The sequence below is a fragment of the Schistocerca cancellata genome, chromosome 1 (genome assembly GCF_023864275.1).
Source record: "Schistocerca cancellata isolate TAMUIC-IGC-003103 chromosome 1, iqSchCanc2.1, whole genome shotgun sequence".
NCBI lineage: Eukaryota > Metazoa > Arthropoda > Insecta > Orthoptera > Acrididae > Schistocerca > Schistocerca cancellata.
Window position 1 is genome coordinate 437,704,809 of NC_064626.1, and position 12,526 is coordinate 437,717,334.

The window sequence follows — 12,526 nt, forward strand, 5'->3', positions numbered from 1 at the left end:
CTGTTCTTTCGGGAACAAGTTACTGTCTTCGTATATATAGTTAAAGGCTACCCAGCCATTGACCTTTCGTCTGTGCGAATGCTCACAAGTTGCCCAAACTCTTAGGGGAATCGCCAAAGCGTGCGCGAGTAGTGAGTGTGTGGGCAAATGTCTAGAAGGTACAATACACATGTAGAATTGTGGACAGTTGGGAATGTGAGTCTCACGGGAAGCGTGCAAGGGATAAGTCCCTGCAGTCGCGCTATTCATCTGTGTCCTCGGTGGCTCAAATGGATAGAGCGTCTGCCATGCAAGCAGGAGATCCCGGGTTCGAGTCCCGGTCAGGGCACATATTTTCAGCTGTCCACATCGAGGTATATCTACAACACCGGTCGGCAGCTGAGGTTTTCAGTTAATCATCATTTATTCATAAATTAGTTATACACAAAGGGAATTCCACAAGGTTGAAGTCTGGATCCACTCATATTCCTCATATATGCGAACGACCTTCCACATAACGTTCAACATGAAAAATTGGCACTTTTTGTGTTATGATATATGCCGTTAGAGAGAAAGCAACAGAGGAGCTAGTAAATGATATTTTGCAAAGAACTTTTAAGTGGTTCTCTGAGAACAGATTATAAATTTTGAAAAAAGTACACTACATTCAGTTCTGTACAACAAATAGAGTAATACCAACAACTGTTGGCTATTTTTGGAGGAGGAGACCAGACAGCGAGGTCATCTGTCTCATCGGATTAGGGAAGGATGGGGAAGGAAGTCGACCGTTCCCTTTCGAAGGAACCATCCCGGCATTTGCCTGGAGCGATTTAGGGAAATCACGAAAAACCTAAATCAGGATGGCCGGACGCGGGATTGAACCGTCGTCCTCCCGAATGCGAGTCCAGTGTGCTAACCACGATACCAACATCTGATATAGCACATGATCGGTAGTCAATTTTTTGGTGTGCATGCTGATGAAAAGTCGAACTGGAAGAAGCATATTATTGAGCTTCTCAGACAGTTAAGACGAGAAACTTCCGCTCTTCGCATAATTGCTAATCTTGGATACAAACATCTCAACTATCTGGCATATTTCGCGCATTTACACTCAATGTTTCCGTACGGGATCATTTTCTGAGGTAACTCATCATTTAGAAATACAGTATTGATTACACAAAAGCGAGCAGTAAGAATAATATGTGGTGTTCACCTATGGACATCATGAACTCACTATTTAGAGGAGCTAGGCATTTTAACTGAGCCGTGACAATACGTACTTTCGCTAATGAAATTCGTCATAAATAATCCATTACAATCTGAGTAAAAAGAGGTGTACATACGTACAACACTAGAAGGAAAAATAACCTTTATAAGCTCTTGCCAAAGATGTCAATAGCCAAGAAAGGAGTTCGAAATGCAGCAATAAAATTTTTTCATCATTTGCGCAATAAGATAAAATGTCTGACAGGCAGTGAAGCAAGTTTTAAATCTAATTTAGAATCATCTCTCCTGGACAACTCCTAAAATTCAATTGGCATGAGTGGTCACTAATGTTAACACTAATCATGTATAAATATCCTGTCAACTGGCTCGTCCCTAACCATTTCTATAACGGAATCGTTCAAATAACTACAAAAGTAACGTTTAATTGTGAACAGATAATTTGCTTAGGGAAATGTTTGATACAGCAATGAATGCAATATTTTTCAAATTTTATTTACAAATGTTAAATGTGTCTACCTTTTGTTGCTCTAGAAACGTAACGTCTTAATCAGCTCCCTGTCCCATCCTACGAAGCAAGTCTCGATGTTTGGTAGCAACAGCTTACGTTACCCGTTGTCGCAACTCGTCGCCGTTCCCGGAAGCAGAGGAACAGACACTCAATTATAACCCCATACACATAAGTACGTTGGGGTCAAATCAAGTGATCGTGGTGGCTATGATGTTGTTCCAAAACGTCTGGTGCAAGTCGGCGCTTCCCAAAGGAAATACGTGACAACATCACACGATAATGTGGCGGCGCGCCATCTTATTCGAAAATAAATTCTGTGCCCATATCCAGTTGTAACTGATAACCCATACTGCCTCGTATCGATATCTGCTTCGCGACGTCCTGGCGTGACTTCACTATACTGGAGCCCCGCATGGCGCCGCGACTGCGCTCCGTTGCGAGTTTTGCAGTGATCTCTGAAGCGGGTGGAAGACTGGTCTCTGGGGGGGGGGGGGGGGGAGGGAGAGACGGATTTTGGGGCACGAGACAGTGTCCCCGTTTCGCACTTCTTTCACACGCGGGAACCGCTACGGTGGAAGTTTGATATATAGGTAATTTACAAAGCTCGGTGTTTGGAAGGGTGTTTTTCTGGTGCGATCCATTCATGGGCTAAGTGGATCAGCCCACTGATGTCCTGGCGGTTTATGCCACATTACGTCGGACACCGTGCGTCTCCTGCGAGAGTCTACAGTTTCCTCGTGCATTTGGCGAGACTCTCGATCCCATGCTTGCTGATGTTGCGACTTGTTTTGAGGTGGGCCGCCTCTGCCTTCCTCTTGCGACGTATTGCTGTCAGGCGTTTTATTAATGTTACTTTAAGTGCATTTGTTTCGATATAGCCTTACGGCTTTTCATTTGCAATTTTCCCCCTATTAGGCTCTTTCTCACTCTGACCAAATAATTTGAAAAAAAATTTCTGAAAGTCGTTATCAGTGCCCTTCATAGTGACCTCATATGGTGTTGTTGCTTGTTCCTCAGTTGCTCACGTACTGTCTATCCCCTTGATTGTTATAAGCGGAGCAAACCTGTGACATTAAGGACTTACGGCTCTTGACTCAAACACTTATTATTCAGTTGTACGTTTGCTAATAAATTGTTGTCTTAGAAGGGATCTTTCTTAAAAAGTGTTGTTCTGAAATTGTTCTTCTTTTTCTGTCCCACTGCTGACTTGTACTGCACTAAATACAATTGTAAGATTTCATAATTGTTTTGTTTTGTTTAATTCACAAGTTATTCGGTATTGTCCAACACCTTATATGTCAATTCTGCAGTTGTTGTAATCGTCGTTAAGCACTACTTCATCTATCAATTTTAACTTTTATTTGCTCCCTTTCTTTTTTAAAAAAAGAAAAATAATTTGTGTTGTGAGGCACAATATTTGAAGTTGTATAATGTTAACTGTTTTACAGTTATCTGAATTCTTTGGGTCAGATAAGTCATTTTTCAGTTGAATCTCCTAAAAGTTCTAATTGTGAGATATAATGAATGATGTCGTAATTTGTTACAGGAAACCAGTATGCCGCAATGGAACGCAGAGGCTGCCTCGCCCTGTCATATTTAAAACGCGAGTAATTGGGATATGAACTTAAGCGATGACGGCCACCGATCGAGGGCGGCTTCGTGGAACTGACGGTCAAATAATGTGAAGCGTTGAATAGTACTATTGGTGGAATTGCTCCCTACACCGTTGGCCGGGAGACGTCAGTATTTCTACGTGCTCCGCCGCACTGGCCGAATTGCACTGCAATATTCACTTCCTTAAGGGTAGTAGGCAGCTCGAAAACACTTATGTGGATTTCAGGCCCAACTCTTTCAATAGGATAACCGACTTGTTGATTTAAAGCGTTTTTAGCTTAATAAGGAGCAGGAAGATAGGTTAGTCAGTTGATGGTGTGTGTGAAGGAGTTAGAAGTCAGTGCAAGTATCTTGGATTTAGATGGGGAAGTTTGTAGTACGGAGGAGGATGTTCCCGCTGTGAGTGAGTCAGACCAGGTTTCAGTGCATATAGACACATAGGGTATCAATGGATCCGTTCCTGACGTGTTTGCTAATTTGCCTAAGCACGTCATGCATTTGCTTCACCGTGTTTCGGAGCTGTCTATTGATGAATCAGGCCAGGCTGAGAAGGTACTTAGGTTGGTAATGCATTTTGAACTCCATGCCGATGCCTTGCAAATTTCACACACTGTTGTCCTTCGTTTGTTGTTGAGTAGTTTATTTTCTAGAATTCTGTAAGACCAGGGCGCGTCATTGAGTTGAGAGCCCGTTTGTTGTTGAGTAGTTTATTTTCTGGAATTCTGTAAGACCAGGGCGCGTCAGTGAGTTGAGAGCCCGTATAACAGAACAGCAATTATCGCCATGCATTCGAAATGAGCTTGAGAGTGCGCGCTAGTGATTTCCCCACTGGCGGCTCGTATCATCGCCAGAATGGTCTCTCATTCCTTTCCTTATCGCAACTGTCTGCAACCCCACATATGAGGCATTCATCCTCGCTGTGGTTAAATCGAGCAAGACGAGAAAATGTTTTTATTTCGTGAACAGTTCAAGAAACTAAGGCGACTCGTTCAGAAAATAATAGTTCACAGAGGTCACGTAATTTCGTATAAGCCGAGGTACTGAAGCAAGTATAGTTATTTTAAGTTGGACGATATACATTTTTTATTCTAAAATCCTACGAAAGAAAATTTCAGTGATATAACGCCTTTCAATCTTACCGCCGAAACTTTCCGCCGAAATTTCCAAGATCTGTATAAAAACTGAAATGCTGCGCGGCAGGAATCGACTACTGCGATGTAAACACCGCTGTGGGCACCTGTCATGCAAGAGTTTTATTGTAAGCTTGGTGTCTGTCCTTTCGGATATATTCGGAAGAGCAGCCACCACGCATTCATGTAATCGATCTGTGTAGGTGGGCAATGAATCCACCTTCTTCAGTGCCGATGCACAGGCACCTCTGACATCCTGCGGGAATCTCAGAGCAGCGAGCATGCAGGAACTGGACAGGGACTTCGAACAGGTGGCGCTCGGTGCGAATAAGGGTCGGCCGTGAAGCGTGCAGAGATAGTCGGCGCAATTGCGACGAGCAGTGCGTCTCAAATCTACATCTACATCTACATCTACATTTATACTCCGCAAGCCACCCAACGGTGTGTGGCGGAGGGCACTTTACGTGCCACTGTCATTACCTCCCTTTCCTGTTCCAGTCGCGTATGGTTCGCGGGAAGAACGACTGTCTGAAAGCCTCTGTGCGCGCTCTAATCTCTCTAATTTTACATTCGTGATCTCCTCGGGAGGTGTAAGTAGGGGGAAGCAATATATTCGATACCTCATCCAGAAACGCACCCTCTCGAAACCTGGCGAGCAAGCTACACCGCGATGCAGAGCGCCTCTCTTGCAGAGTCTGCCACTTGAGTTTGTTAAACATCTATCACGGTTACCAAATAACCCTGTGACGAAACGCGCCGCTCTTCTTTGGATCTTCTCTATCTCCTCCGTCAACCCGATCTGGTACGGATCCCACACTGATGAGCAATACTCAAGTATAGGTCGAACGAGTGTTTTGTAAGCCACCTCCTTTGTTGATGGACTACATTTTCTAAGGACTCTCCCAATGAATCTTAACCTGGTACCCGCCTTACCAACAATTAATTTTATATGATCATTCCACTTCAAATCGTTCCGCACGCATACTCCCAGATATTTTACAGAAGTAACTGCTACCAGTGTTTGTTCCGCTATCATATAATCATACAATAAAGGATCCTTCTTTCTATGTATTCGCAATACATTACATTTGTCTATGTTAAGGGTCAGTTGCCACTCCCTGCACCAAGTGCCTATCCGCTGCTGATCTTCCTGCATTTCGCTACAATTTTCTAATGCTGCAACTTCTCTGTGTACTACAGCATCATCCGCGAAAAGCCGCATGGAACTTCCGACACTATCTACTAATGGTGCACAGGTTAAAGCAAGAGCCTAACAAGCAGGAAATCCCGGTCAGGCACACATTTTCACTCGTCGCCGCTGATTCCGCGGAAAGTCCTGATACAACTGACATCAGTAATCCCTTTCCTTCCCCCCTACCCGCCCCACCTTCAGTTTGAATATAATGCAACACCCTGCCGTTGTATCAACCATTTCACTGTTTACGCGTATCCGCAAAAGCGTTTGTCTTAAATTTGACGACCTTTATACATTTGGAATTGTTTTCCTCTTCCCTTCCGATACACTAGAAGTTAGGTAATAACTCCTTTTATGTACAGCAATAGTCATTGACCCCGTTATGTGTTGCATAAAGTACGGCCAAGTGTAGCTTAGGCCTACCTTTCTGCCGAATAAAATATGGATCCCAGAAGGTCGATTCCAGCTGTCTTACCAATCAGTTTCACTTATTTCGCGGATACCTTTGCGAAAAGTTTTAATTAGCAAATTATTTCGATGCTCGTGTAGAATGCCTTTAATGAAGATGCCGCCTCTGACAAGACAACAGATTACTGTCCGAACCACAAACGTCTCAGTGATTATACGGATTCCTTATTTGTCTCCCTCAATGCACGTCTAGGATGAGGTGGGAATAGAGCAATATTCATGGACTGCATGTGTTTGAGGCATGGAAAAAATTACCCGAAATCTCTTCGCTTTCATACTGCAACGATTTAGGGGCTATATTTATGCCCGCTATGGTCTCACCATAATTACTACGCCAGCTATAAATCCAAATGGAATGAATGTTTAGTTATTCGACCCTCTTAATGTGATAAACACCTCCACACATCATGTCCACACACTACGGGAAACATCGGCCTGGTGTTTCATTGTGTAACACATACCACATTAGCCAGCTTAACAATCCTTCGACGACAGGTGGAGTTACGGCCTACGGGAAAAACGTTGTTTACAGTTCAAAATATAGTTAATTCAGCTTATGAGCTGAATTCGACCCTGAAGTGCAGTTCATCGTGTGCAAGATGTCGATCTTCACTGACACATATATCTTCATTGGATCACATCTCTGTAAGATAGCAGTGGGAACAGGAAGCTAATTGAAACCAGACGTCAATGACAACGAAATCCTAAGTTCAGTGTTTCATTGTGTAACACATACCACATTAGCCAGCTTAACAATCCTTCGACGACAGGTGGAGTTACGGCCTAAGGGAAAAACGTTGTTTACAGTTCAAAATATAGTTAATTCAGCTTATGAGCTGAATTCGACCCTGAAGTGCAGTTCATCGTGTGCAAGATGTCGATCTTCACTGACATATATATCTTTATTGGATCACATCTCTGTAAGATAGCAGTGGGAACAGGAAGCTAGTTGAAACCAGACGTCATGACAACGAAATCCTAAGTTCAGATTGGAATCTTTATCGTAAGGATATGTTAGTCACCAATGGTGGCGGCATGTTTATTGCAGTAAAAATGTCTATGAAATCTAGCGAGGTTATCACGGATTCCAATTGCGAATTAATCTGGGTGAAATTGAGTATCAAAAACGGTCAAAAATGGTGATCGAATGCTTTTATAGACCTCCTTTGTTAGGATCTGTAGTTGTAGGGCGCATTTTGCTGATCGTGTCGTTGTAATAGGGGGTGACTTCACCTTGCCAGGTACAGGTTGGGACTATTACGCCATCAAAACTGGTGCCAGAGACAGGGATTCGTGTGGCATTGTTCTGGATGTCTTGTGCGAAAATTACCTGGGCAGATAGGGAACCAACTCTTGAGAATAACCTCTTAGACCTTCTGGCAACAAAGAAATTTATCGAATCAGTTAACGTAGAGGAAGGTATCAGTGATCATAAGGCTGTGACAACATCTTTGACGGCGGGTGTCCTACAAGGAATGTAAAGAAAGGTAGGAAGATATATTTGCTCAGCAAGGGTGACAGGATACAAATTTCAGAATATCTCAGCAGTCAGCATCAAATATTCCGTGATGAAGATTAATATGTGAAAATGGAAAAAATTCAAAAGCATTCTTCAATATGCCCTAGAGAAGTATGTTCCGACTAAGGTTTTAAGGGATGGGAAAGATCTACCATAGTTTGACGTGTCAGAAAAGTTCTACGTAAATAAAGAGCACTTCATCTCATATTCAAGGGAAGTAAAAACCTAGCTGACAAGCAAAAGCGAAAATGAGCATAAGGAGAGCAATGAGAGAAGCGTTCAATGATTTTAAAAGTAAGACGTTGTCAACCGACATGAGTAAAAACTCTTACAGATTTTGGTCGCATGTAAAATCGGTAAGTCGGTCAAAATCATGTATTCATTCTCTCAGCAATCACACGGGCACCGAAACGGAAGACAACAGAGAAAATGCCTAAATACTGTATTCGGTCTTCCGAAGTTGTTTCACCGCGGAAGATCGTAGCACTGTCCCTCCCTTCAATCGTCGTACGAACATCGAAATAGAAGATGTTGAGGTGACTGATCGCGGAATTGTAAAGCAGCTACAATCGCTTAATACTGGAAAGGCTTCAGGACGAGATGAGATACCTATAAGACTCTATGCGAATGAACTTGCTCCCCTCGTAGCAGTAATTTATCGTAGATCGCTTGAGCAACGAAAGATACCTAACGACTGGAAAAAGGCACAGGTCATTCCCGTTTTTAATAAAGGCCCTAAGACAGATCCACACAATTATAGCCCTACATCGTCGACGTCAATCTGTTGTAGAATTGTGGAACACGTCTTATACTGAAAAATTATGATGGTTTTAGAAAATGAACAACTCCTCTATAAGAATAAACATGGATTTCGAAAACAGGGATTCTGCGAAACTTAGCTCGCTCTGTTCCCCTATGAGATCCACAGTGCAGTGGACAACGGCGTGCAGTATGCAACGGCGCTCAGGTAGATGACGTGTTCCTTGATTTCAGTAAGGCATTTGACAGCGTCCAGCATTGCCGTTTAATGAAAAAAATACAAGCTTACGGAGTATCGTAGCAGACTTGCGATTGGATTCAAGACTTTCTTGCAGATAGAACTCAACACGTCGCTCATAACGGAATAAAATCGGCAGATGTAAAGGTAATATGCGTAGTACCACAGGGAACTGCGATAGGACCGTTGCTGTTTACAGTATATATAAATGATCTAGTAGAAAACGTCGAATTCTCTTTAAGGCTATTCACAGATGATTCAATTGTGTAACTCAAAGTAGCAAACCCAGAAGATAGCAAGAATTAGCAGAACGACCTGCAGAGAATTGATGAATGGAGCAGGCTCTGGCAGTTGACCTTCAAAGTAAATAAATACATAGAAAAAGGACTCAATTACTGTACAGCTATACTACTGATGACAAACAGCTGGAGACAGCATCTGCCGTAAAATATCTGAGCGTACCTGTCCAGAACGATCTTAAGTGAAATGACTACATAAAGCAGATAGTGGAAAAAGTAGATACCAGACCCAGATTCATCGGAAGAATCTTAAGGAAAAGTAACTCATCCCCGAAAAAATTGGCTTATAAGGCGCTTGTTCGCCCGACTCTTGAGCATCTATCTGGGATCCCCATGAGGTACGACTGATAGACAAGATCCAACGAAGAGCGGCGCGTTTCGTCACGGGATCGTTTAGCTGGATAGAGAGCGTTAGTGAAATGCTAAACAAATTCCACTGAAAGATATTAGAGCGTTGTGCATCTCGGAAAGATTTGCTATTGAAATTTCGGGACAGAACTTTTCAGGAGTCGGACAACATATTACTTTCCCCTACTTATATCTCACGTATTGACCACAAGCTGAAAATTCGAGAAATTAGTGCCAAAACTGAGGCTTACCGACAGTTATTCTTCCCACGCTCTATTCTTGAGATGGAAAAAGGTTGGAGGGATCAGATAGTTGTACCAAAAGTACCCTCCGCCACACGCCATTAGGTGGCTTGCGGAGTTTGACGTAGATGTAGATGTATTTGAGTCACAAGCATATGCAGATGTGAGAAGAGCTAAACATCAGAGGGTGTCAAAATTTGGAATTAGCGCACACGTTCGAGCAATTTGTGCACCAGATTGTTCAGCTTCCTTATTGCTAATATTCGTATATAGGTGGAACATGATTTTTTTGTTTCTTTCAGCCCTTTATCACGTATTTTTCCAAACATTTGTCCTTGAGGATACGATTAATGTTCGCCAATTATTGTTCTCCAGTCTTGCAGCTGACCTAAATGGTTCAAATGGCTCTGAGCACTATGGGACTTAACTTCTGAGGTCATGAGTCCCCTAGAACTTAGAACTACTTAAACCTAACTAACCTAAGGATATCACACACATCCATGCCCGAGGCAGGATTCGAATCTGCGACCGCAGCGGTCGCGCGGTTCCAGACTGTAGCTCCTAGAACCGCTTGGCCACCTTGGCGGGCCCAGCTGACCTAAAAGAAAATTCTGTTTCGAATATCTGAAAATGAAACACGACCCCGCTCCAGTGGTACTTGAGCACCTGTTTCTTTGCACTGCATGCAGTTTCGCTACATCTTGACGAACAAAAACAACTGCATTCATTTAAACCGTTTCTAATATTACTAAAAATAGTATTTTCATGTGTGTTTTTCATCATCTATCAAGAAACGCGACAACAATTCAAGTACAGGTTTATGACCACGGCATAATGTAACGAAATTACCGTCGCTTTGACTGCTATCGCAGAAAACCTTCATCATCGTGATTTACCTGTCATCCTGACAAAGATTGCCTGTATTAGTAGCGGAAACGTCGGTAGTTTTACGACATCACGACGCGGCATACAACCAGGAGTATCTCAATGAAAAGGATTCCAGTTACGAAAGTCTACGCTCGAATATTAGGGTCGCCTTTTACGAAAACTACGATAAATATCGTTTTATTGTATTTTTCATTCGATTGTTACTAGAAATTTATTTACTTTTGGCAGCATTCGAACTAAGTATGTAAACATTTTTATCGCTCTGATGTTGGACCCTGAGCAATATGATTTTCGAAGCAATCTAATAATTTTTGCGGTGTCGAAATCGCTGTCGAGGTGAATTGGTTTTCACGTAAGACAAAAAAAGTCAGTAGGTGATAAATCCGGCTGATACTGGGTCTGAGACATGAACTCTGTGTTTCTTACGTTAGTTAAGTAATGAATTGTATAAAGTACACTGTCATAGCTCGCACTGAAATGATGAAGAACGATGCGACATTATCAGTGGTTTTTCTTGGTTTCATCGATGACTCACAGCAGTCATGTTGACGTCTACCATTCTGTATTAACTGCCCTATCGCATAAAGCAATGTCCAAGACATCTGAAGTGTAACCCAATAAAAAAAAAACAATTTGCTGGGAACTGCTTGGCGAACGAAGCATTGTCGTTTCGGTTTCTGCTGGCACACGAAAATAGCTGATTCCTTCTTAGACTCAGGCCTGTACGAACATGCAGGTTTCGTCTCCTCTTAAGATGTTGTGCACAGATTTTACATTTTATGTGATGACTTCGTTCTACCGGTATAAGATGAACGATATGAAAATACGATAATGTCACATGTGAAAACATGTCAAAACCCCTCCATTGACGTTAAGCTCTGAAAATGAGTGTTCTGTTGCTAGGTGCACAACATCTAGTTCAGCACATTTAGATACAATGTAACCATCCTTTTTAAGCAGATCCAGGTGGTAATAAAGCTTTATAAGCAGATTTTTCGTGTGTCTTTTAATGTAGTAAACTTGCTCGAGTCCATCTGTCTAGGCCAGGATTCCTACATATGGCCAGATACTATTGTTATTAACAGTAACTACCAATATTTTCAATTGTCCATTAATAGCCAGCTTTCTCCACACGCTGTAAACCTTGTTTGTGCGTCTTTTGTAGCTTCTTCTTTTTCCAGTTGCATTTTATATTTGTCCTCTGCGGTAACTGTCTACGTCATATAATGCAGTTTTACTCTTACCTTCAGTCTGTTGCTTATTGTCTTGTTTTAATACAGCACCTCTTTATAATACTTATACCCAACCCTTGTTGTAGTCAGTATTAAGATCTCCACGTAGTTAACATGTAGATAACAAAAGCTTAATGCAGACAGAAAATAATTTATAAGGTTTTTTCGGTGTTTAGTGTCTCCACGTAGTTTCTAGGTAAATAATAATTTATAATATTTTCTCGGTGCTGAGCGTCCGAGAAATTTATTTGTATATCAGTCAATTTCCGGGTAGTCTTACTACCCCGAAAGACAAACTGCTGAACATTGTTCAACACTACACAGTAGCTGTTCTGTTAGCGGAGCAGATCGTAAGCCTGTTCGTTGTAGTTAAAGCACCAAAAGAGTCCTTCACGTGGTCAACAACACAATATATTCTCTAAATACATAATTTAAAAATACTGTTTGCGACAAATAACGTTTTAATTTATAATATCACGTGATGTCAAATTTTATATTTCATGACCAGTTTCGATGAGATTATGAGGATGACAGCTGGTTACTGTCGAAACTGCCCCCGAAAAACTATTTCACTGCGAACGATCTTGGATTCTATTGTTAGATACTATTCTGCAGTTGTATATCTACATTTACATCCATACTCCGCAAGCCACCTGGCTGTGTGTGGCGGAGTGTACCTTGAGTACCTCTATCGGTTCTCCCTTCTATTCCAGTCTCGTATTGTTCGTGGAAAGAAGGATTGTCGGTATGCCTCTGTGTGGGCTCTAATCTCTCTGATTTTATCCTCATGGTCTCTTCGCGATGTATACGTAGGAGGGAGCAATATACTGCTTGGCTCCTCGGTGAGGTATGTTCTCGAAATATCAACAATACCCCGTAC

At 42.1% G+C, this 12,526-nt stretch overlaps 1 non-coding gene across 1 annotated transcript; it reads left to right on the forward strand.

Moving 5' to 3' along the window:
• The first annotated feature begins 253 nt into the window (after positions 1 to 253).
• Positions 254 to 328, forward strand: Trnaa-ugc (transfer RNA alanine (anticodon UGC)). Its single transcript has one exon. It is a non-coding gene; the product is annotated as a tRNA-Ala (tRNA).
• The last annotated feature ends 12,198 nt before the right edge of the window (positions 329 to 12,526 follow it).